This window comes from Nicotiana tabacum, chromosome 15 (genome assembly GCF_000715075.1).
Source record: "Nicotiana tabacum cultivar K326 chromosome 15, ASM71507v2, whole genome shotgun sequence".
NCBI classification, from domain to species: domain Eukaryota; kingdom Viridiplantae; phylum Streptophyta; class Magnoliopsida; order Solanales; family Solanaceae; genus Nicotiana; species Nicotiana tabacum.
In genome coordinates, this window is record NC_134094.1 from 69,006,547 (window position 1) to 69,030,145 (window position 23,599).

At 39.2% G+C, this 23,599-nt stretch overlaps 3 long non-coding RNA genes across 3 annotated transcripts; all 3 read right to left on the reverse strand.

Annotated features, from left to right (window-relative positions):
* Nucleotides 1-2,824: 2,824 nt before the first annotated feature.
* LOC142169455 (uncharacterized) lies at nucleotides 2,825-9,265 on the reverse strand. Its single transcript, XR_012699287.1, has 2 exons — nucleotides 8,577-9,265; nucleotides 2,825-6,250 (listed from the first exon to the last, which is right to left on the reverse strand). It is a non-coding gene; the product is annotated as an uncharacterized LOC142169455 (long non-coding RNA).
* A 675-nt stretch (nucleotides 9,266-9,940) lies between these two features.
* LOC142169453 (uncharacterized) lies at nucleotides 9,941-15,169 on the reverse strand. The gene is made up of 2 exons (XR_012699285.1): nucleotides 14,637-15,169; nucleotides 9,941-12,326 (listed from the first exon to the last, which is right to left on the reverse strand). It is a non-coding gene; the product is annotated as an uncharacterized LOC142169453 (long non-coding RNA).
* Nucleotides 15,170-15,902: 733 nt separating this feature from the next.
* LOC142169454 (uncharacterized) lies at nucleotides 15,903-23,010 on the reverse strand. The gene is made up of 2 exons (XR_012699286.1): nucleotides 22,293-23,010; nucleotides 15,903-17,386 (listed from the first exon to the last, which is right to left on the reverse strand). It is a non-coding gene; the product is annotated as an uncharacterized LOC142169454 (long non-coding RNA).
* Between the last annotated feature and the right edge of the window lie 589 nt (nucleotides 23,011-23,599).

Below are 23,599 nucleotides of genomic sequence, written 5' to 3' on the forward strand. Positions count from 1 at the left end.
TTCAGATCCGAAACGAATTTTGTTTTCATTGATAGTGTTTGGATTGAGATAAGCGGGAGAGGAGATTGTTTCCAACATTCATAGAATTGCATCGGTTCGAACAACTTGCCCTTAGGGAAATAAGAATACTGGGGATAAAGATACAAAGTGGAAAGGAGGGGAAATCAACCAACTTCTAGTAACCATCCTCGGAATGATTCCCTATTTCCTCTTCTTCTTCCGGTTCTTCCTCGGGATCTTCTTGAAATTCCTCTCCATTGTCATAGAAGTCAGATTCTTCCTCTAGGTCTTCCTCTGGCTTTATCTCGGATTCTATTTGGATACACTCCACTACTCGGTCATCATCTTCAGCGGCTGGCATCATGTGATCAATAGACCCCTGGACCACTTGACAGTGCATGGAGGTAGTCACAACATAGTGTGGCAAGATCTGATGATATATTTGAAAAGCCACCACCGCGTCCTCCAGCCAGGCTATATCTTCCCTGCTTGGTCGGGCAAGCTCGTGTTCTTCTCTAGAGTGCACCACATGTTTTGACCCATTGGTATTATGACCAGATCATTCCACTCTTCTTGGAGCCTTCTTATCCTTGGTATTGGGATCTGTCCATTGTCCTCGTCCTCATACAATGTTGTCCTCGTCCAGAGAGGCACATCCTGGATCAACCCAAGCTGTCTGAGAACTCGTAGTGGTGAGTATGGCTGGATGCTCTCAAGTCCTATTAGCTCAATGAAGTATTTTTGAGGAGTCCTTAGGATTTCCCTTCCTCCTAGCCATGACAACTTCCAATTGACCCATTCTCCGCTTAGGTTAGCCAGCATCTCTCTCCACTCTTCTTGTTCTTGTGGGGAGACCCAATATCTCATCCCCTTATTGTGGCTTCAGATCATTTTGCTGATGCCCAGAAAGTAGTCAAATGTGGCCTATCACTGAAAGAAATGCTTTATGGCCTAGATTTGAAGCAGCTGGTTACAACCCTTAAAGAAATCATACCCTCGAGAACATACAGACAAAGCCCTTAGAATCTCAACTAACACTATGGGTACCAGAGTGGCTTGGAGGTTGCCTCAGAATGTCACCAGAACCAAGGGTAACAAGTTGATATTGATCTTCCCTCTTCATTGCGGGAAAACCAACAATCCCAACAACACAAAGGAGAATGTTATGGGCCTGAGATGCTCCAATGTTTCCTGATCACACTGAAATTCTCCCAAGTACCATTCATAACTTTCACGGTGTCCGAACCTGTCAAACAGTTAGCCTAGTCATACCTGTCCATCCTTGATGTTTCTCAAACTTTGACTATTTGCCAGACCCAAAGCATCAAGAAACCTGTAACTGGGCATGGTTACTGGTAGTATAAGTTTTCTCCTTATACATGGTAGCTCCGTGAAACTGGTAAGTTCTTCTAATGTCGGCACTAACTCACAATCAGCAAACTTGAACACCACCTTGGCCGGGTCCCATAACTCTAATCAGTAGGCGAGTAAGCACCTTGTCAGCTCAGATGTTTAGCAAAGAGGTCAGTGCTCCTAGGTGTGTCCGGATCTCGTCTCCATGTTCTCGGTAGATATTCTTCCACTTCTGAAGTAGGTAAAGGAATGGTTTGATAAGTGTTTGCTTCTGATCTTTAAGTGTCTCGTCATGGTTTGTTTGTCTTTCCACAGAAGTCATTTCGTTGGGTGCATGACCCTTTGACATTAAGGTGGCTTTCTTAACTGTGTGTCGATGCCAAAGACCGACTCACCTAAGGCTTATGCAATATGACATATGTTTGCTAGAATGGAGTGTTTCTTACTTTTGAATTGCACCAAAAACTGCGAGAAGTTATGTCAGTTGACATGAAAAGCCATTATCTGAAACTAAGGAATTTTGAATGAAGGTTCAGAGGGGTGTAAAAGACAACCCCTCATGTGCCATTGTGTGTGATAGTGTACGGCCAAGACTCGATAGGAAGAAGTGTTATTACATTAGATATACAAATCGATAATAGATATGGGTGTAACAATAACAGGTATGATAATGAGGAAGTAAGGCAGGTAAGCATGTAATTGCAAATTAAATACAGTTAAAGCAGTGTACAAACAAATCTATGTTCCAAGTCTAGTCTAAGCCTGCTACGGTCGGAACCTAAGATTGAATCCCCAACATAGTCGCCATGTTGTTGCACCCTATTTTGCACGAGTCAAAACGTGATTCAACTTGTGATTTCTCTGTTGTTTATTAGTCTGCTAACCGGTGAGATTTTAGGTAAGGGCTCTTGTTCTTCTAAGGGGAAGGTGTTAGACACCCCTTAAAATCTACCTGAGGTAGCTCCATAGGACTTAGACTAGGTTTAAAGGGTTAGTTGCTTGCATTATGCTTAATTAGTATTAGAGAGGCACGGCTTACTATTTATCCAAGTGAGAGTATGATGTTAATATAAGGGATCCGAGATTTAAAAGGTGTATAAGTTTAGAAAGAGTCTTGAAAACTACTGTTGGCGTAATTAAAGAGTTTTAAAAACTAATGGTTTGTATGAAGCATGTAGAAAACACTTCGTTTTTAAAGAATGGATGTTTATATAATTCTAATATAATAAAAGCAAGTGAGTCTAAGATATTATACCTTGGCTTCTGGAATCACTTAAATCTTAGACTTGGGGGGAATAGTTTTGAAAGTCGGTTGGGCGGCAACACTTAAGTTTTGAAAGAGTCGATTTCTTTTAGAAGACTAGTCGTGCAATTCGTTTCTGGTTTTGAAAAAAAGGGACTGTCGTCTTTGCTAAATTATTTGCAGCTTCAAAATTTTCATGAAAGGGTTAGCAAAAGAATAGCAGATTAGTAATGTTAACAGTACATGATTAATGAATGGAGAATTGGTTACTGCCTAATATTTCTAATATTTCCTTTAACCCCGTGTCTTTCAAGGCTTGCCTAAGTTGTCTACATAATTCAAAATATAAAGTAAAACATTAAATCAAATATGATTAAAGCAGCGTCATATACACATAGAATATTATAAATAACGAAATATAATGAAGAAGTAAAGGGGTGACGAGTGACTTTGGTTTGAGCCTGAAAGAGGTAGGCCCATCAGCAGGAATGGACAGCAATAAGCTCCAGATTTTTAGATGCATGACACGAGGATTGGGCTTGAGTTCATTTAGAACTCAGCAAGCCCAATGGTTGTACATGTTCAAAAAGAAAGAGAGAAAGACATTAGAAATAATATTCTATACATACAATCATACATGAAATATGTAAGTAAGTGACTTGAACAAAATATAACAACTAACATTACATAAATATTATGAAAGGTTATACGAATGTGGAGGTTACACATGTGCAAAATGATTTACATTTAAACCCTTTTGTTGTCATTAAATACTAAACCCGAAAGAAGTAATGTATATCAATGGATTAGAGGCTAGGGGTAGAATTCCACTCAAGGTCAAAGCCCACTTTGAATCCCCTAACATTTCAAAGTTCCCAAGGCTCTCAAGGGCCCAGGGCAATGCTTGTGCCAGGGAGAGCAGCCTAACCAAGAGTTAAACTCTACTCCCAAATGCACCTAACCATTAATGACTCACGAAACCTTGGCATAACGAAACCCCAGGTTCTAGGTGTTCAACCCAATTCTTCACCGCTGCAATCTTCTGAGGATCAACCTTAATTCCTTCTCTAAAGACAACATGACCCAAGAATGTGACAGATTCAAGCCAAAATTCATATTTTGAAAACTTCGCATACAATTGGTGCTGATACAGAGTCTGCAGAGCTGCCCTAAGATGGTCGACATGGTCCTCTCGACTCTGTGAATATACCAGAATATTGTCAATGAACACTATCACAAAAGAGTCGAGGAATGGCATGAAAACTCGGTTCATAAGATTCATAAAAGCTGCCGGACCATTTGTTAGCCCAAAAGACATTACTAGAAATTCAAAGTGCCCATATCGGGTCCTGAATGCTATTTTAGGAATATCCTGCTCCCCTATATTCAATTGGTGATATCCGAATCTTAAGTCAATTTTGGGGAAGTACCTAGCACCCTGCAATTGGTCAAACAAGTGATCTATCCTTGGAACGAGTACTTATTCTTAATCGTGACCTTGTTTAGTTGCCGATAGTCGATACACATTCTTACTGACACATCATTTTTCCTTACAAAGAGAACCGGTGCGCCCCAAGGTGACACACTCGACCGGATGAATCCCTTCTCTAACAAATCCTTCAATTGTTCCTTTAGTTCCTTTAATTCTGTCGGTGCCATTCTGTAGGGTAGAATAGATATAGGATGTGTGCCTGGTATCACATTAATCCCAAAATAAATCTCCCTACCCGGGTAGGATCCCACGAAGCTCATCCGGAAAGACCTCCGAAAATTCATTCACAACATGCACAGACTCAAGTGTAGGTGCCTCAGCATCGGTGTTTGTAACCCGTACCAAATGGTAAATACACCCCTTGTTGATCATCTTCGTGGCCTTAAGGTGAGAAATAAACCTACCCGTCGGCACCACATCATCCCCATTCCATTCAATAACTAGCTCATTTAGGAATTCAAACCTAACGGTTCTGGTTCTGGTTCGGCAATAAAGCCACAAAACATGAATTAAGCCAGTCCATCCCCATTAGTACATCAAAATCAACCATCCCCAACTCAATGAGATCAAACATGGTGTCCCGACCATGCACAGTGATAACACAATCCCTATAAACTCGCGCGGCCATAATATTCTCACCAACCAGAGTATATATAGAGAACGGCTCTTAAAGTTGTCCCAATACTATCCCAAATTCCATAGCAACATAAGAAGTGACATAGGACAAAGTAGAACCGGGATAAATAAGAGCATATACATAGTGAGATTAGATAGTAAGTATACCTGTGACAACATCTGGAGAAGCCTCTGAACTCTGGCGACCCCTCATATCATAGAAACAACTGGGCCCTCCCGAACTCTATGCACCACCTCTAGCTGCACCATGCCCTGCAGATGCTGGAGTGCATCGAGCTGGAGGAGGTGTTGCTGATGTAGTGGCTGCAGAACTGGCTGGGTGTGTCATACCCCTGCCCATACTCTGGCGAGACGAATGATAATCCCTCTGAATGAGACCCCTGATACCTCCCTCGTAGCATATGGGTTGGTCCATGAAGAAGGTCCCAAAATGCATCCTACCACACCTAGGGCATGGGGGCCTCTACTGCTGCGGAATCTCCCTCCATGCCGACCTTGCTGGTGGGGTCCCCTGTTGCCTTTACTTGGCCTAAAATGACTCCACTACTGCTGACGGGGCCCTGATGGTGGTGCACTAACCGAAGAATGAGCAACGGACTAGGATGGCCCTGACGACCCTCCACTGAATGTTATCCTATCACCATCACCTGAAGAACCACCAAAGTTGCCCGTAGACCGGGCCTTGTTGGTTCCCTCTCGCTCCATTCTGTTCATCAATTTGCGGGTCTCTATGGCTTGAGAAAATTCCACCATCTTACCATAGTTCATATCGGAATTCAAGGCAGCTGTAGCAGCCTCATTAATAACTAAGGGGCGGAGGCCCTGCACAAACCGGCGCACTTTTGCCTCCATAGTAGGCAACATATAGATGGCATAATTGGACAGGCGCGCGAACCTTATATGGTACTCCCACACATTCATGCTACCTGCAAGAAATGGTCAATGAAGTGCCGACAAATTCACTCCACCTAGCCGGAGGACTCCCCTCCTCACAGGACTCCTCCCACATCTCGAACCAAGAATAGGCCACCTCTTTAAGGCGGTAGGAGGCCAACTCCACTCCCTCCATCTTAGTAGCACGCATGACTCGGAGAGTTTTGTGCATCTCATCAATAAAGTCCTAGGGTCCTCCTTAGGATTAGTACCTGTGAGCACCGGAGGATCTAGTTGAAGAAATTTGTTCACCTTGTAACTAGAAGAATCCCTTTGCTGGCTGGAAGAAGCAGGTGCAACATTCGATCTCTAGGCCTGTTAAGCCACTATCTGAGCCAACTTCTGCATGGCTCCCCTAAGGTCCCCATCAGAAACACTGGGACCGGAAGCTGGGGCTGGAGGTGGAATAGCTGCACCCTCAGTAGGAGTAGGAATTTGTATAGTCTGAGTAGGAGTAGTAGAATCAGGCAGTGTAGTAGTTCATCCTCACCCCTCGGGTACTCATCCACATCAATAGGAATAGAATCCACTGCTACTCCAGGGGTGGCATCGACTCCTTGGCCAGTTCTTGCTTTCTTCCTAGTCGTCATGTACTGAAAATTAGAGCAATGCACGAGTTAAAGGAGGAACAGTCTTATAATCAGCTTTATTACACGATCTAGAACATCAAAGAAGGGTATTATTCCTATATGCCAAAGTAGCCCCCTAATTATAGATGTGGTCGACAACACACCGATAAGAAGGACTCTACTTTACACGGCTCCAAGACATCCTAGGACACTTTAAAACCTTAGGCTCTGATACCAATCTTGTCATACCCCGACCTTGGGGAGCGCGACCGGCGGTCAACCAAGATACCCCGGTTGAGCAAGCCTGCACAATGCCAGTGCCTTTTGCAGTCTCTAAAATAGTACACTATACGTTCCTAGTTGAAGTGGAATATGTGATACAATTACAACAATTTTAGTTTAACTTTCTCAAAATAAGATACAACCCACACTATGTCTACGGAGCTTCTAACAGAAACAAAAGACTTATAATAGTACTGTCACACCCATTTTTTCACCTCACTCAAACCTCTTTAAAATAAATAAAAAGATTTGTAAAGCTCATAAGGGTTTTCAATGAGAAAGAGACAAAAATTCGTGTTTCAAAGATTTTCAGAGTCGCCACCCGACATTTGGTTTCGGTGTGCCAGGTCACCGGTTAAAATTGATTTTTCCTTTTGAAAACACATTTAGACTCTAAAACATAGTCTGCACCAGAGATTTAGAGTAAGGGGGTTTATTTGACTTGGGGAGCGGTGTTAGGCATTCCCCGAATCCCGTGAAAGTTACGGTTGCGTACTTGATCCATTTGGCTTTAAAGAATACTCAAATTGAGGTAAAAACACACGAAAGAAAAATAAACAAACAAAAGGCTCGAGGTCGTCCCCACCTAAATAAAAGAAAATAAAATAAGAGGAAAATACTAAAAGTCTATACTATGCTCACTCCACGATGTCTGTTACAGCTTCCAATTACATTCACTACGGGGCATAACCCGGATAAAAATATATACAAAATCTACGGGGTATTTCACCAAATATAAACTAAAGGGAACGACCTCTCACCTCAAATAAAAATGAAATAAAAGACCTAAGGTTTGCCTACCCAAATGTGGCCGGCCTAAACATGTTGCTAGCGGATAAACAAAAATACAGCAAATAAAAGAGAACTAAGTAAAAAAATGGAAAGTTCAATTCATGCTTGGATTCTTTCAGTCTTTTTAAACCCAAAACGCACGGCCAATATCATTCACAAACAACAAAGTCTCCAGTCAAATAAGCACTCAAGTCCAAAAGAAAGAGGCATTACAAGAAAACTAAAAGAGTAAAAGTAAAGAATGAACTTAAGCTATCTGGGAGAGTCACTAAAAAAAAGAAATCCCACTTTAATTAAGATCAAATTGTGTACTCTAATTCCAGACTAATTATGTGTACCGACTCTACTATGAAGGCACCAAAAAAATCCAACCAAACAATATACATAATAGTTACTTGATTGGCATATGAAAATAGTTTAAAGCCACTGTGCACCTAAAGACCAAACAAAATATGTAGTGCAGAACTTCACTTTTTTAATTTTTTTTATCCAATTCATTAATCCAGAACCAAAGGAACAATTCAATTCAAATGACAAACTAAAAACCTACTCCAAGCTTTATCCTTAATGAGCTAAAAGATCCCAATAGTGATAAATCAACCTTGAGGCAGAAAATATCAAGCATATGGAATTGATGTCAGATGCCTAATATTCACATTCTTTCTCAATCTTTTAACACAAGAATTCAACAACCAATTATTCCTTGCTTTCACGGCTTTGGACCCGAAAAATTGAAAATAGGGCCAAACTAATCAAAACTTTGGCTAAGGATGTCGACAGCTTTAAGCAAAGAAAAGGAAGCTTTCTGATGTGATTATCAGTCAGTCATGGAGGAAAAACAGGGCAGGAGATTATGCAGATTCATATCAAATTGCAGCATCAGAGAAATCATGATAGAATGATGAATTAAGCACACACAAACTACTGGGATTGACTCGATTAAGATTCAAGGATTCATACAGTTTTTAGAAACTAAACAAAGCTAACCAAGCCAATAACAGATAGAGAACAACAAAGAATAATTTCATAAACTCATTTCACATGTAAACTCAGCCAAATCAAGCAGAAATATTCATGAAAATTGCAAACAATCACATTACGACCACAGTAATGTTAACAGTCACGAAATCCATTCGAGTTTCGTTTGTTTATCTCAAGAGCCAACACTTTCCTCTAATATTAACCAAGCATCAAACAATCTATAGCCAATTAGGCATCAACTCTCATTATGCTAAATCAACACTAAAATTAGGGAGAAAGGGAATCAGAAAGGAACCTGAAAATGCTTTATAATAAATATGGCGAAGAGTACGATTACAAGTGAGATTCTGGTGTCAAAAGCATCAATCCGAGAAACACCAACGAGAGTCAAACAAGAATGGAAAACGGCGGCAATAGAAAATTACGCCGCGTACCTCGAACCTTGGATGACAACCGTGGACGGATTCAAGCCACCTCAAACAAACTCTATTTTTAAATCAAAAACCAAAAATTGAAATGAAGTAACTAAAAATATTTTTTGGGGTATTTTCATATATATTTTTTTGAAATGGAAACAAAAAGTCGAACCAGAATCTAACTCAAATTATTTTTTTAGTTTTTTATTTTTTCGTTTTTCTAGAATTCAAACTAAGCTTAGAAGAAATCTGAAAGTTGAAAAGAACCCTAGAACTTTTCCTGTCTTCTCCAGAAATTTCTATCCGAAAAAATCCCCAAAACCCTAGCCTTCTTCCTCCTATCTCTATGTGTGTGCGTGTGTGACTACGATGGCGCTGCCATTTACGTGGCCGAGTTTGAAGCAATGAGAACGAGAGGGATAAAGTTCGGGGGGTAAGGGTGATAGAAGTCGGGGGTTGGTCGTTGGTTTTGCAAAGGGAGGCATTTTTATTTCTAATGGGATATGGTTGCTGTGATTTATTTTGAAGGAGGAGGATGCCTTCTCAAAAAAAAAACGGCCGATTTCCCTTTTTTTTCCCTTCCTCCTCCCATGAAATTAGGGTCTTTAGGGTTGTAAAATCTAATGGGGTGTGTGGGCTGAGGGGAATGGGCTCCCGATTTGGGCCTTTATGGCCAGATTTGTGCTTAAAATTGGTCTAATTAACCAAAACTTTATCCAGCCCACATCAATTCTTGCCTATTAAATAAAAAACAAAGTTAAAATACTACCAAAATATTAATTAACCCTACTTAAGTAGAAATAACTATTAAAATAAAACTAACCGTTAAAACAAAACTATTTTTGGTATTTTTCAAATATCATACTAAAAATAAAAATAGGATTAGATTAAACTCATCGCAAAATTAAAATAATATTTCTACCAAAAATACTAATATTCTTGAAAAAGATATGTAATGAGGTAAAAAAACATAAAGTGAAACTATTTTCTGTGTTTTCGAATTTTATATTCTACTATTAGATTAAAAGTGAAAAATAAGCTAAATCTTATCAAAAATAAAAATAAGTAAATATTTTTAAAATGCTACTTTTAAAAGTTGTGCGGGTAAAAAATTACGTGCTTACAGCTGCCCCTCTTTTCTCGGAAACTCGAAAAGTTTTTTGAGCAAAGAACAATAAGCAACGTAATTGATTTATGACCCGACGCTTATTCAAAACGAAACAAAGATGGACAAGAGATTGTGACTGAGCCCTGGTATTTGAGCTACCTACATATCCTTGGCTATAAAGGAATCAGGCCACGTGTAGTTCAAAAGTGACAAGAGTGATGGAGTATACCGCAGTGGAGAGCCGATTGAGGTGTCGTCAAGGTTCCGGTCCGCGGTTCCTGCCATTACATCAAAAATAAAAGGAAAAATTACATCAAAAATAAAAGAAAAATACAAGATCCTATCTACTTCTTGTCTCGAATCTTCCTTGAATATCCACTTGATCCTTCAATCATGAAACTGAAAATTCAACCACATTCTTCAGGTGGGCATCCTGCTGACTTGAATCTGAAGAAAACTGGAAGCTGACCCTATTCTTCAGGCGGGCACCCTGCTGCTTGCACTTGAAATAAACTTGAACTTGCGGTAGACTCGATCTTGCAAACCTTGTCCTTCATGCGGCTCGTGCTACTTCTGATTTAACTTGAAAAAACTGGAGGTTAACCCTATTCTTCAGGCGGGATCCTGATGCCTCTAACTTGAACTTCAAAACTGAAAGTTGACCCTGTTCTTCAGGCGGGATCCTTATGCCTCTTTGACTTGAACTTGTAAACTAAAAATTGACCTTGTTCTTCAGGCAGGCTCCTGATGCTTCTATACCTTGAACTTGAAAATTGAAAGTTGACCTTGTTCTTCAGGCGGGCTCCTGATGTTTCTCTGACTTGAAATTGTAAACTGAATGTTGACCCTGTTCTTCAGGCGGGCTCCTGATACTTCTTGAACTTGAAAATTGAAAGTTGAACATGTTCATCAGGCAGGCTCCTGATGCTTCTTGAACTTGAAAATTGAAAGTTGACCATGTTCATCAGGCGGGCTCCTGATGCCTCTTGAACTTGGAAGTAAAATTAGATGTTGGCCTTGTTCTTCAAGCGGCCTCCTGCTGCTTTTTCAACTTAAAAATTGAAAGTTGACCCTATTTTTTCAGGCGGGCTCCTGATGCCTCTCTGACTTGAACTTAAAACCAATTTCTGAAATATTGACCCTCGTTCTCCAGATGGGTGCTTGCAATCAAAACAACACAACAAACAAAATTTCCTGCCCAGTTTGCACTAGGAAGATTTGTAAGCTATTAGCAAAACTGTAAATCACCTATGCTATTGATGAAATGATGAGAGTAAAACTAAAGATTCTACTAGGATATGCATCTTCTGTGAGTAAAACCAAGAAAATTTGACTAGCAAATGCGTCCGCTAAGAAAAAGAACCTTAATGATCTGAACTAGGAAGTGCGTCTCCTAGGGATGATCTCAAACAACCCATACTAGGAAGTGCGTCTCCTAGGAGTGAAATCTCAATTGAACCAAACTAGGAAGTGCGTCTCCTAGAGGTGAAACTTGAATGACTCAAACTAGGAAATGCGTCTCCTAGGGATGAACCTAAATGACCAAACTAGAAAGTGCGTCTCCTAGTGGTGAAATATCAATTTAGGAAGTGCGTCTCCTAAAAGATTAACCTGAAAGACCCAGACTAGGAAGTGCGTCTCCTAGGGGTGAAACTTGAATGAACCAAACTGGGAAATGTGGCTTGAGAAAATTCCACCATCTTACCATAGTTCATATCGGAATTCAAGGCAGCTGTAGCAGCCTCATTAATAACTAAGGGGCGGAGGCCCTGCACAAACCGGCGTACTTTTGCCTCCATATTGGGTAACATATAGATGGCATACTTGGACAGGTGCGCGAACCTTAAATGGTACTCCCACACATTCATGCTACCTACTTCAGGCTCTCAAACTCAGCGGCACGGTCTGCCTTAGTCTCGGAAGGCAAAAAATGGTCAATGAAGTGCCGACAAATTCACTCCACCTAGCCGGAGGACTCCCCTCCTCACAGGACTCCTCCCACATCTCGAACCAAGAATAGGCCACCTCTTTAAGGCAGTAGGAGGCCAACTCCACTCCCTCCATCTTAGTAGCACGCATGACTCGGAGAGTTTTGTGCATCTCATCAATAAAGTCCTAGGGTCCTCCTTAGGATTAGTACCTGTGAGCACCGGAGGATCTAGTTGAAGAAATTTGTTCACCTTGTAACTAGAAGAATCCCTTTGCTGGCTGGAAGAAGCAGGTGCAACATTCGATCTCTAGGCCTGTTAAGCCACTATCTGAGCCAACTTCTGCATGGCTCCCCTAAGGTCCCCATCAGAAACACTGGGACCGGAAGCTGGGGCTGGAGGTGGAATAGCTGCACCCTCAGTAGGAGTAGGAATTTGTATAGTCTGAGTAGGAGTAGTAGAATCAGGCAGTGTAGTAGTTCATCCTCACCCCTCGGGTACTCATCCACATCAATAGGAATAGAATCCACTGCTACTCCAGGGGTGGCATCGACTCCTTGGCCAGTTCTTGCTTTCTTCCTAGTCGTCATGTACTGAAAATTAGAGCAATGCACGAGTTAAAGGAGGAACAGTCTTATAATCAGCTTTATTACACGATCTAGAACATCAAAGAAGGGTATTATTCCTATATGCCAAAGTAGCCCCCTAATTATAGATGTGGTCGACAACACACCGATAAGAAGGACTCTACTTTACACGGCTCCAAGACATCCTAGGACACTTTAAAACCTTAGGCTCTGATACCAATCTTGTCATACCCCGACCTTGGGGAGCGCGACCGGCGGTCAACCAAGATACCCCGGTTGAGCAAGCCTGCACAATGCCAGTGCCTTTTGCAGTCTCTAAAATAGTACACTATACGTTCCTAGTTGAAGTGGAATATGTGATACAATTACAACAATTTTAGTTTAACTTTCTCAAAATAAGATACAACCCACACTATGTCTACGGAGCTTCTAACAGAAACAAAAGACTTATAATAGTACTGTCACACCCATTTTTTCACCTCACTCAAACCTCTTTAAAATAAATAAAAAGATTTGTAAAGCTCATAAGGGTTTTCAATGAGAAAGAGACAAAAATTCGTGTTTCAAAGATTTTCAGAGTCGCCACCCGACATTTGGTTTCGGTGTGCCAGGTCACCGGTTAAAATTGATTTTTCCTTTTGAAAACACATTTAGACTCTAAAACATAGTCTGCACCAGAGATTTAGAGTAAGGGGGTTTATTTGACTTGGGGAGCGGTGTTAGGCATTCCCCGAATCCCGTGAAAGTTACGGTTGCGTACTTGATCCATTTGGCTTTAAAGAATACTCAAATTGAGGTAAAAACACACGAAAGAAAAATAAACAAACAAAAGGCTCGAGGTCGTCCCCACCTAAATAAAAGAAAATAAAATAAGAGGAAAATACTAAAAGTCTATACTATGCTCACTCCACGATGTCTGTTACAGCTTCCAATTACATTCACTACGGGGCATAACCCGGATAAAAATATATACAAAATCTACGGGGTATTTCACCAAATATAAACTAAAGGGAACGACCTCTCACCTCAAATAAAAATGAAATAAAAGACCTAAGGTTTGCCTACCCAAATGTGGCCGGCCTAAACATGTTGCTAGCGGATAAACAAAAATACAGCAAATAAAAGAGAACTAAGTAAAAAAATGGAAAGTTCAATTCATGCTTGGATTCTTTCAGTCTTTTTAAACCCAAAACCCACGGCCAATATCATTCACAAACAACAAAGTCTCCAGTCAAATAAGCACTCAAGTCCAAAAGAAAGAGGCATTACAAGAAAACTAAAAGAGTAAAAGTAAAGAATGAACTTAAGCTATCTGGGAGAGTCACTAAAAAAAAGAAATCCCACTTTAATTAAGATCAAATTGTGTACTCTAATTCCAGACTAATTATGTGTACCGACTCTACTATGAAGGCACCAAAAAAATCCAACCAAACAATATACATAATAGTTACTTGATTGGCATATGAAAATAGTTTAAAGCCACTGTGCACCTAAAGACCAAACAAAATATGTAGTGCAGAACTTCACTTTTTTAATTTTTTTTATCCAATTCATTAATCCAGAACCAAAGGAACAATTCAATTCAAATGACAAACTAAAAACCTACTCCAAGCTTTATCCTTAATGAGCTAAAAGATCCCAATAGTGATAAATCAACCTTGAGGCAGAAAATATCAAGCATATGGAATTGATGTCAGATGCCTAATATTCACATTCTTTCTCAATCTTTTAACACAAGAATTCAACAACCAATTATTCCTTGCTTTCACGGCTTTGGACCCGAAAAATTGAAAATAGGGCCAAACTAATCAAAACTTTGGCTAAGGATGTCGACAGCTTTAAGCAAAGAAAAGGAAGCTTTCTGATGTGATTATCAGTCAGTCATGGAGGAAAAACAGGGCAGGAGATTATGCAGATTCATATCAAATTGCAGCATCAGAGAAATCATGATAGAATGATGAATTAAGCACACACAAACTACTGGGATTGACTCGATTAAGATTCAAGGATTCATACAGTTTTTAGAAACTAAACAAAGCTAACCAAGCCAATAACAGATAGAGAACAACAAAGAATAATTTCATAAACTCATTTCACATGTAAACTCAGCCAAATCAAGCAGAAATATTCATGAAAATTGCAAACAATCACATTACGACCACAGTAATGTTAACAGTCACGAAATCCATTCGAGTTTCGTTTGTTTATCTCAAGAGCCAACACTTTCCTCTAATATTAACCAAGCATCAAACAATCTATAGCCAATTAGGCTTCAATCAACTCTAAAATTAGGGAGAAAGGGAATCAGAAAGGAACCTGAAAATGCTTTATCATAAATATGGCGAAGAGTACGATTACAAGTGAGATTCTGGTGTCAAGAGCATCAATCCGAGAAACACCAACGAGAGTCAAACTAACCTCGGACGACAACCGTTGACGGATTCAAGCCACCTCAAACAAACTCCATTTTTTAAATCAAAAACCAAAAATTGAAATGAAGTAACTAAATATTTTTTGGGGTATTTTCTGATATTTTTTTTTAAAATGGAAACAAAAAGTCGAACCAGAATCTAACTCAAACTATTTTTTTATTTTTCTATTTTTTCGTTTTTCTAGAATTCAAACTAAGCTTAGAAGAAATCTGAAAATTGAAAAGAACCCTAGAACCTTTTCCTCTCTTCTCTAGAAATTTCTGTCCGAAAAAATCCCAAAAACCCTAGCCTTCTTCCTCCTATCTCTATGTGTGCGCGTGTGTGACTACGATGGCGCTGCCATTTACGTGGCCGAGTTTGAAGCAGTGAGAACGAGAGGGATAAAGTTCGGGAGGTAAGGGTGATAGAAGTCGGGGGTTGGTCGCTGGTTTTGCAAAGGGAGGCATTTTTATTTCTAATGGGATATGGTTGCTGTGATTTATTTTGAAAAAGGAGGAGGATGCCTTCTCAAAATAAAACGGCTGATTTCCCTTTTTTCCCCTTCCTCCTCCCATGAAATTAGGGTCTTTAGGGTTGTAAAATCTAATGGGGTGTGTGGGCTGAGGGGAATGGGCTCCCGATTTGGGCCTTTATGGTCAGATTTGTGCTTAAAATTGATCTAATTAACCAAAACTTTCTCCACCCCACATCAACTCTTGCCTATTAAATAAAAAACAAAGATAAAATACTATCAAAATATTAATTAACCCTACTTAAGTAGAAATAAATATTAAAATAAAACTAACCGTTAAAACAAAACTATTTTTGGTATTTTTTAAATATCGTACTAAAAATAAAAATAGGATTAGATTAAAATCATTGCAAAATTAAAATAATATTTCTACCAAAAATACTAATATTCTTGAAAAAGATATGTAATGAGGTAAAAAAAAATAAAGTGAAACTATTTTTTGTGTTTTCGAATTTTATGTTCTACTATTAGATTAAAAGTAAAAAATAAGCTAAATCCTATCAAAAATAAAAATAAGTAAATATTTTTAAAATGCTACTTTTAAAAGTTGCGCGAGTCAAAAATTGCGTGCTTACAACTGCCCCTCTTTTCTCGGAAACTCGAAAAGTTTTTTGAGCAAAGAACAATAAGCAACGTAATTGATTTATGACCCGACGCTTATTCAAAACGAAACAAAGATGGACAAGAGATTGTGACCGAGCCCTGGTATTTGAGCTGCCTATATATCCTTGGCTATAAAGGAATCAGGCCACGTGTAGTTCAAAAGTGAGAAGAGTGATGGAGTATACCGCGGTGGAGAGCCGATTGAGGTGTCGTCGAGGTTCCGGTCCGCGGTTTCTGCCATTACACCAAAAATAAAAGGAAAAATTACATCAAAAATAAATTAAAAAATACAAGATCCTATCTACTTCTTGTCTCGAATCTTCCTTGAATATCCACTTGATCCTTCAATCATGAAACTGAAAATTCAACCACATTCTTCGGGCGGGCATCCTGCTGACTTGAATCTGAAGAAAACTGGAAGCTGACCTTATTCTTCAGGCGGGCACCCTGCTGCTTGCACTTGAAATAAACTTGAACTTGCGGTAGACTTAATCTTGCAAACCTTGTCCTTCATGCGGCTCGTGCTACTTCTGATTTGACTTGAAAAAACTGGAGGTTAACCCTATTCTTCAGGCAAGATCCTGATGCCTCTAACTTGAACTTCAAAACTGAAAGTTGACCCTGTTCTTCAGGCGGGATCCTTATGCCTCTTTGACTTGAACTTGTAAACTGAAAATTGACCTTGTTCTTCAGGCAGGCTCCTGATGCTTCTATACCTTGAACTTGAAATTAAAAGTTGACCTTGTTCTTCAGGCGGGCTCCTGATGTTTCTCTGACTTGAAATTGTAAACTGAAAGTTGACCCTGTTCTTCAGGCGGGCTCCTGATGCTTCTTGAACTTGAAAATTAAAAGTTGACCATGTTCATCAGGCGGGCTCCTGATGCTGAACTTGAAAATTGAAAGTTGACCATGTTCATCAGGCGGGCTCCTGATGCCTCTCTGGCTTGAAATTGTAAACTGAAAATTGACCCTGTTCTTCAGCGGGCTTCTGATGGCTCTTGAACTTGAAAATTGAAAGTTGACCCTATTCATTAGGCGGGCTCCTGATGCCTCTCTGACTTGAACTTAAAAACTGAAAGTTGACCCTGTTCTTCAGGCGGGCTCCTGATGCCTCTTGAACTTGAAAAATGAAAGTTGACCCTATTCTTCAGGTGGGCTCCTGATATCTCTCTGACTTGAACTTGTAAACTGAAAGTTGTCCCTGTTCTTCGGACGGGCTCCTGATGCTTCTCTAACTTGAACTTAGAAAATGAAAATTGACCGTGTTCTCCAGGCGGGCTCCTGATGCTTCTTAAACTTGAAAATTGAAAGTTGACCATGTTCATCAAGCGGGCTCCTGATGCCTCTTGAACTTGGAAGTAAAATTAGATGTTGGCCCTGTTCTTCAGGCAGCTTCCTGCTGCTTTTTCAACTTAAAAATTGAAAGTTGACCCTATTTTTCAGGCGAGCTTCTGATGCCTCTCTGACTTGAACTTAAAACCAATTTCTGAAATATTGACCCTCGTTCTCCAAGTGGGTGCCTACAATCAAAACAACATAACAAACAAAATTTTCTGCCGAGTTTGCACTAGGAAGATTTGTAAGTTATTAGCAAAACTATAAATCACCTATGTTATTGATGCAATGATGAGAGTAAAACTAAAGATTCGACTAGGATATGCGTCTTCTGTGAGTAAAACCAAGAAAATTTGACTAGCAAATGCATCCGCTAAGAAAAAGAACGTGAATGATCCGAACTAGAAAGTGCGTCTCCTAGGGATGATCTCAAATGACCCATACTAGGAAGTGCGTCTCCTAGGAGTGAAATATCAATTGAACCAAACTAGGAAGTGTGTCTCCTAGAGGTGAAACTTGAATGACTCAAACTAGGAAATGCGTCTCCTAGGGATGAACCTGAATGACCAAACTAGGAAGTGCGTCTCCTAGTGGTGAAATCTCAATTTAGGAAGTGCGACTCCTAAAAGATTAACCTGAAAGACCCAGACTAGGAAGTACATCCCCTAGGGGTGAAACTTGAATGAACCAAACTAGGAAATGTGTCTCCTAGGGATGAACTCTCAATTTAGGAAGTGCGTCTGCTAAAAGTATATCCTGAAAGACCCAAACTAGGAAGTGTGTCTCCTAGGGGTGAAACTTCAATGACTCAAACTAGGAAGTGCGTCTTCTAGGGGTGAAACTTCAATGACTCAAACTAGGAAGTGCGTCTCCTAGGGATGAACTTAAATGACCCAAACTAGGAAGTACGTCTCCTAGGGGTGAAAATCTCAATTTAGGAAGTGCGTCTCCCAAAGGTATATCCTGAAAGACCCAGACTAGGAAATGCCTCTCCTAGATGTGAGACTGAGCTTAAGGAAAACTATGAACTAAACTTGACTAAAGTAAAACTAAACCTATTCTCCAGGCGGGACCCCTAACTTAAGTAAAACTAAAGACTAACGACTTAAGGAAATTAAACTGACCCTATTCTCCAAGCGGGACGCCCTGAACTTAAGAAAAGCTAATGATTAACGACTTAGAGAAACTAAAACTGACCCTATTCTCCAGGCGGGACCCCAGAACTAAAGAAATGCTAAAGATTAACAACTAAAATTGACCTTATTCTACAGGCGGGACTCCTGAACTTAAAGAAAAACTAAAAACTCTTTTGACTGGGGAGAATGCCTAGGAGGTATGATCTTCTCAACTAGGAGAATGTCTAGCATGTAAAAACCTTCTCAAACAACCTTTGTGCTCACAAAATTTGGGCACGACACCTAAAAAAATTCAGGCTTCCAATCTTTGATTTGGACATAGTCTTCGTCCCTATTTCAAGCAAAGAAGACTTGTGAGTTTAAAACATAGTGGTTGGTTTGTGGCCTTGATCTTTAGGGCGAGTGCTCCTACACTTGCCATGATAACTTTGATTTCAACTTGGAAGACCTTGATTGTTATTGGCTAACCACTTTCTCTGTCACCCTTATCACAGAAAATACCTATGATCCGTTCAAGCCCCAAATCCTCTATCTGTTGCATTGTGCCCATGAATTGACATTTACCGAACCTTTGCATTTCACATGAATCCCAAAGCACTTTAATTGCTATCAACTCAGTACGCATGCCACTTTTCCCTGACTTATGCCAATTTGATGTGCTAGTCACACTCCGCTTTGTGCAATCGGAAAGCTGGTAGCAAATTTTAAAGTCATTTCTCACTTGTTCTGACAGAGCAGACTCAAAAAGACGACTTAAACAAAGCAAGAAGAACTAAACTCTCAGGAATCGCGGTCCCTAAAGTTGCTTTGTGAAAATGACCCCACTTTACAGAAATGGCCTATGTGGCCGAAAAATGGCTGAACATGCAAATTCAATAGGAATGGACCTTAAACTAAGAGGACACCTTGTGGTAGACTTAAGACTCTAAGACATGGGTTAACAAGCCACTTTTGCGAAAATATCCCTATTTTGCAAAAATGGCCGATGTGACCGAACATAGCTAGACATGCAAGATTTGGCTAAGACCCCGCGAAGCCAAGAACTTAAGACTCACTAGGAAGACCGGACCCTATGTGGGTTGCCTACGTATCCCGCCCCGAAAGACAAGAATCAGGTATGCGTAGTTCGGGAAGATTGGATATAGGAGAGAATTTTGAAGAAATGATCTGGAGAAAACACATTTTTATCTTTTTGAAAAATGATGGAAAATGTAAAATCTTTTTGGATTTTCTTTTTCTCTTTTTTTTAAAAAACTTCTTGGGAAAAACTATGAAAGAAAAATGTGAATGGGCTCAACTTGCTTCATTTTATAATTCATCCTCTTTTCTACCTCATTGGTCCGCCAAATGACCCATTTACCCTAAAAGAATGCAACATGTAGCACATAGGGATGATTAAATGTCTTTTTGGGCCACAGGACCATTTTGACATAATTTGGATAGGCTTCCTACAAAGGAAAACGGTGCTTGGGACCGAGCCCTGCTAGGTCTAAATAACATGATACAAATAAGAATGACATAAAGGCTGACCTAAGTATGGGGTTCACTAGACAAGGCAATTCGGGGTGCCACGTGGTCGATGGCGGCTGCTCTAGCTGTCCGCCCACTCTACGCTCCCACGCCACCCCCTAAAGACACAGGTGACTCACAAAAAGGCCGTGTACGCTCAAACGTACTCCAGAAGACTTGTTGCAGAAAGAAGACCCATGGTTATGCAAATGATGACAGTTATAAAACGGTAAACACATAAGGAAAAACGATAAACAAATAACCAATAAAACACGAAATAAGACAAACAAACCAAATAAACAAAGCAAATAAAGAAAACAAACACCTCAACTGAATATCCTAAAAGCCAACAAGATCAAGTATCAGCTCGAACCTGCAACTCCCCAGCAGAGTCGCCAAATTTGTCACACCCATTTTTTCACCTCACTCAACCCTCTTTAAAATAAAAAATATTATTTGTAAAGCTCACAAGGGTTTTCAATTAGAAAGTGACAAAAATTCATGTTTCAAAGATTTTCAGAGTCGCCACTCGACATTTGGTTTCGGTGTGCCAGGTCACTGTTTAAAATTAATTTTTCCTTTTGAAAACACATTTAGACTCTAAAACATAGTCTGCAATAGAGAGTTAGAGTAAGGGGGTTCATTTGACTCGGGGAGAGGGTGTTAGGCATTCTCCGAATCCCGTGAAAGTTACGGTTACGTACTTGATCTATTTGGCTTTAAAAAATACTCAAATTGAGGCAAAAACACACGAAAGAAAAATAAACACACAAAAAGCTCGAAGTCATCCCCACCTAAATAAAAGAAAATAAAATAAGAGGAAAATACTAAAAGTCTATATTATGCTCACTCCACGATGTCCGTTACAGCTTCCAATTACATTCACTACGAGGCATATCCCGGATAAAAATATATACAAAATCTACGGGGCATTTCACCAAATATATTCATTTATCAACAGATTTTTTTCTTCCAGTTGAACTGATTTCAATAATCTTTTTAGTTGCTTTAATAGGTGCAATTGCTGTAGCTCGTCAATAAAAAGTCAACCTAGAGGCAAAGCAGTTCCTTGAGTTTGTCCATCGAGTCAGTTGCACGCTTGCAAAAGGTAGAAAGCGGACAGATGCCATCGAATCGGATGCTCACCTCAAATAAAAATGAAATAAAAAACCTAAGGTTTGCCTACCCAAATGTGGCCGGTCTAAACATGTTGCTAGCGGATAAAAGAAATACAGCAAATAAAAGAGAACTAAGTAAAAAAAAAAAAAGGAAAGTTCAATTCATGCTCGGATTCTTTCAGTCTTTTTAAACCCAAACACCACGGCCAATATCATTCACAAACAACAAAGTCTCCAGTCAAATAAGCACTCAAGTCCAAAAGAAAGAGGCATTACAAGAAAATTAAAAGAGTAAAAGTAAAGAATAAACTTAAGCTATCAGGGAGAGTCACTAAAAAAAAGACATTCCACTTTAATTAAGATCAAATTGTGTACTCTAATTCCAGACTAATTATATGTACCGACTCTACTATGAAGGCCCCACACAAATCCAACCAAACAATATACATAATAGTTACTTGATTGGCATATGAAAATAGTTTAAAGCCACTGTGCACCTAAAGACCAAACAAAATATGTACTGAAGAACTGAACTTATTCATTTTTTTTATCCAATTCATTAATCCAGAACCAAAGGAACAATTCAATTCAAATGACAAACTAAAAACCTACTCCAAGCTTTATCCATAATGAGCTAAAAGATCCCAATAGTGATAAATCAACCTTGAGGCAGAAAATATCATGCATATGGAATTGATGTCAAATGGCTAATATTCACATTCTTTCTCAATCTTTTAACACAAGAATTCAACCACTAATTGTTCCTTGCATTCATGGCTTTGGACCCAAAAAATAGAAAATAGGGCCAAACTAATCAAAACTCTGTCTAAGGATGCCGACAGATTTAAGCCAAGAAAAGGAAGATTTCTGATGTGATTATCAGTCAGTCATGGAGGAAAAACAGGGCAGGAGATTATGCAGATTCATATCAAATTGCAACATCGGAGAAATCATGATAGAATGATGAATTAAGCACACACAAACTACTGGGATTGACTCGATTAAGATTCAAGGATTCGTACAATTTTTAGAAACTAAACAAAGCTAACCAAGCCAATAACAGACAGAGAACAACAAAGAATAATTTCATAAACTCATTTCACATGTAAACTCAGCCAAATCAAGCAGAAATATTTATGAAAATTGCAAACAATCACATTACGACCACACTAATGTTAACAGTCACGAAATCGATTTGAGTTTGTTTGTTAATCTCAAGAGCCAACACTTTCCTCTAATATTAACCAAGCATCAAACAATCTATAGTCAATTAAGCATCAACTCTCATTTAACACTAAAATTAGGGAGAAAGGGAATAAAATAGGAACCTGAAAATGCTTTCCAATAAATATGCCAAAGAGTACGATTACAAGTGAGATTCTTGTGTCAAGAGCATCAATCCGAGAAACACCAACGAGAGTCAAACAGGAATGGAAAACGGCGGCAATAGAAAATTATGCCGCGAACCTCGATCCTCGGACGAAAACCGGTGACGGATTCAAGCAACCTCAAACAAACTCCATTTTTTAAATCAAAAACCAGAAATTGAAATGAAGTAACTAAAAATATTTTTTGGGGTATTTTCTGATTTTTTGTTTGAAATGGAAACAAAAAATCAAACCAGAATCTAACTCAAACTATATTTTTTTTATTTTTTTATTTTTTCGTTTTTCTAGAATTCAAATCAAGCTTAGAAAAAATTTGAAAATCTAAAAGAACCCTAGAACTTTTTCTTCTCTTCTCCAGAAATATCTGTCCGAAAAACTCCCAAAACCCCTAGCCTTCTTCCTCCTATATCTATGTGTGTGCGTGTGTGACTACGATGGCACTGCCATTTACGTGGTCGAGTTTGAAGCAGTGAGAACGAGAGGGATAAAGTTCAGGGGGTAAGGGTGATAGAACTCGGGGGTTGGTCGCTGGTTTTGCGAAGGGAGGTGTTTTTTTTCTAATGGGATATGGTTGCTGTGATTTATTTTGAAGGAGGAGGAGGATGCCTTCTCAAAAAAAAAACCAGACGATTCCCCTTTTTTCCCCTTCCTCCTCCCATGAAATTAGGGTCCTTAGGGTTGTAAAATCTGATGGGGTGTGTGGGCTGAGGGGAATGAGCTCCCGATTTGGGCCTTTATGGGCATATTTGTACTTAAAATTGGTCTAATTAACCAAAACTTTATCCACCCCACATCAACTCTTGCCTATTAAATAAAAAACAAAGATAAAATACTATCAAAATATTAATTAGCCCTACTTAAGTAGAAATAACTATTAAAATAAAACTAACCGTTAAAACAAAACTATTTTTGGTATTTTTCAAATATCATACTAAAAATAAAAATAGGATTAGATTAAAATCATCACAAAATTAAAATAATATTTTTATCAAAAATACCAATATTCTTGAAAAAGATATGTAATGAGGTTAAAAAAACAAAGTGAAACTATTTTTTGTATTTTTGAATTTTATGTTTTAAAAGTGAAAAATAGGCTAAATTTTATCAAAAATAAAAATAAGTAAATATTTTTAAAATGCTACTTTTAAAAGTTGCGCGGGTCAAAAATTACGTGCTTACAAGTGCCGGCAACAAGGCCCCGAAATTCTATGTACAAAGGACAAGAGATACAGGACCCCGAAATGAAC